Source organism: Chiloscyllium punctatum, unplaced genomic scaffold, assembly GCF_047496795.1.
Source record: "Chiloscyllium punctatum isolate Juve2018m unplaced genomic scaffold, sChiPun1.3 scaffold_1140, whole genome shotgun sequence".
NCBI lineage: Eukaryota > Metazoa > Chordata > Chondrichthyes > Orectolobiformes > Hemiscylliidae > Chiloscyllium > Chiloscyllium punctatum.
The window spans coordinates 32,501-35,000 of record NW_027310874.1 but is presented as its reverse complement, the minus strand read 5'-3'; the positions used below and the strand labels follow the sequence as shown (position 1 = coordinate 35,000).

The 2,500-nt window shown below is 63.1% G+C and overlaps 1 non-coding gene across 1 annotated transcript; it reads left to right on the top strand.

Moving 5' to 3' along the window:
• Window positions 1-1,801: 1,801 nt before the first annotated feature.
• LOC140474707 (5.8S ribosomal RNA) lies at window positions 1,802-1,955 on the top strand. The gene has a single exon (XR_011959345.1). It is a non-coding gene; the product is annotated as a 5.8S ribosomal RNA (ribosomal RNA).
• The last annotated feature ends 545 nt before the right edge of the window (window positions 1,956-2,500 follow it).

Sequence of the window (2,500 nt, the reverse complement as noted above, 5' to 3'; positions counted from 1 at the left end):
GCAGGAGAGCTCGTCGGGGTAGCAGGCCCTGCAGCCGTGGTCACCGCCAAACCCCCACAACTCGAGCAAGTGAAAAAAAAAGTAACAAATAAGAAAGGATCGTCGGCTTGGGGGTACGCCCGTTTCCGTTTCAACTTGTCTCGCGAGGGTGGTTTCGGGGCCAGCAGGAGAGCTCGTCGGGGTAGCAGGCCCTGCAGCCGTGGTCACCGCCAAACCCCCACAACTCGAGCAAGTGAAAAAAAAAAGTAACAAATAAGAAAGGATCGTCGGCTTGGGGGTACGCCCGTTTCCGTTTCAACTTGTCTCGCGAGGGTGGTTTCGGGGCCAGCAGGAGAGCTCGTCGGGGTAGCAGGCCCTGCAGCCGTGGTCACCGCCAAACCCCCACAACTCGAGCAAGTGAAAAAAAAAAGTAACAAATAAGAAAGGATCTCTGTCGGCTTGGGGGTACGCCCGTTTCCGTTTCAACTTGTCTCGCGAGGGTGGTTTCGGGGCCAGCAGGAGAGCTCGTCGGGGTAGCAGGCCCTGCAGCCGTGGTCACCGCCAAATCGCCACAACTCGAGCAAGTGAAAAAAAAAGTAACAAATAAGAAAGGATCGTCGGCTTGGGGGTACGCCCGTTTCCGTTTCAACTTGTCTCGCGAGGGTGGTTTCGGGGCCAGCAGGAGAGCTCGTCGGGGTAGCAGGCCCTGCAGCCGTGGTCACCGCCAAACCCCCCACAACTGTTGGGCGCCTACCTGCGCGGGGCAGGAGGACACTTTCCGATTTCAAATCTCCGTTTGCCGAGTCCACCCCGAACGCACGCGGGCGGGCGGGTTCGCATCACCCTTCGTCACAAGGGGCGAAGCCCGTTCCACCGTCTCGTCAGTAGTGCCGACCGGTCTGTGATCGACGAGGGGAGCCACACCAGGTCCGGCCCTGCTGCTTGGCGGCACCGCGTCGTCGGGAGCTCGCGACAGACGGAGGGTTTCGGTGTACTCTCCAGCCACGGGAAACGAAGCCGGTGATGCAGGCGCCGGTCTTTCGCTCCCAAATCGGCTGGGTTTACATCGTTGCTATCTAGTCACGCTCCCTTCAAACCCGACGGGGTACCTATTCCCCTCACCCGTCTGTGCGTATACAGCCTCTTTGCACTTGCGGGATGGGGGTGGTGGTTTAAAGACTCTCGAGTTGCCGCCCGTCGGTCTCCGAGCTCCGTGCAGTAGTGATCCCCAGCGAACTGCCAGCAGGGCGAACGAGCGATCCCGCTCTCGGTCGGGGCGCCTGGCGTCGATCGGTGGTCGGTGGCTTGCGGGCAAGCTGCGCTGTGAGTGTGTGGGAACGAGTATGACGAGCCGTTGCCGCGACTCCCAGTCCACCTCGGCGGTGGCTGGGCCGGGCGGGCGTCTGCTCGGGCGAGTGCCGCCCCCGCCTCCTCGCAGGAAGTCCGCTCGCCGACACGCCGCCACGTGCACGCGTCAGTGACGCTGCCGAACCGATGGCCGGTGCCCGTTCCCGCCTCTGCTTTTCCTAGGGCAAAGCTGCTGCACGCCTCGTGATACTAGGCGGGCGACATGGTGGCGGTGATCCTGCCTCCGTCGCTGCGGTGCGTTGGGGCACGCATCGCCTCTTGGGCGCCCTGTCCTCCTCCCCCCAATAGACGTATGTTTCTGCGGGCCGCACCAGGATGGTGCTCCCCATCGCTTCACGCCACCCTGCTCCGCCCGCACGCCGGCGTGCAGGTGGCTGTAGCTCAAGGTGGGGAGCGTATGTGCGGTCCGGGTCGCTTTCCTCTGGCGAGGGAGAGACCTAAAACAAACTCAGACAACTCTTGACGGTGGATCACTCGGCTCGTGCGTCGATGACGAACGCAGCTAGCTGCGAGAATTAATGTGAATTGCAGGACACATTGATCATCGACACTTTGAACGCACTTTGCGGCCCCGGGTTCTTCCCGGGGCCACGCCTGTCTGAGGGTCGTTTGGCAATCAATCGCACTCGCCTTGGCTGGCGAGAGCGCGGCTGGGGTGTCGCAGAGGACCCGTCCTCTTTGTCCCCCTAAGTTCAGACTCCGGAGCCCTCCGGCGTCGGAGCGCTTGGCCTTTCCCCCCCACCCTGCACATTCCGTTCGTCAGGCTCGACGCCATCCCCCCGCCGGGGAGCGCGGCCTGGCGTCCGTCTGTGTCGTGGCAGTGGGGCCAGCACGGCTGTCACCGGTCCCAGAATGGCTGTCGGTGGTTCACACTGTGTGTGTGTGCCAACCCTCCTGGTCTCTGGGACACGGAGCTGCCACGAAGTGTTGAGCCTCCAGTGGGGGGTCTGCCTAAGCTCTGCACGTCCGCATTGGGTCCGTCTCTCGGTTGGCTGGCAGTGGAAAGAGTGAAGGGAGCCGCGGAGGTCCGGTGCTGGTGCGCCGCCGGCCTGACCGTGGAGCTCGCCGGTTTGACACGCTGACCCGACTCGATGGTTGATCGATTGAGAGTGCTGGGAGCTGCAGGCCGCCCGCTGCTGCAGCCGCCCGTCTC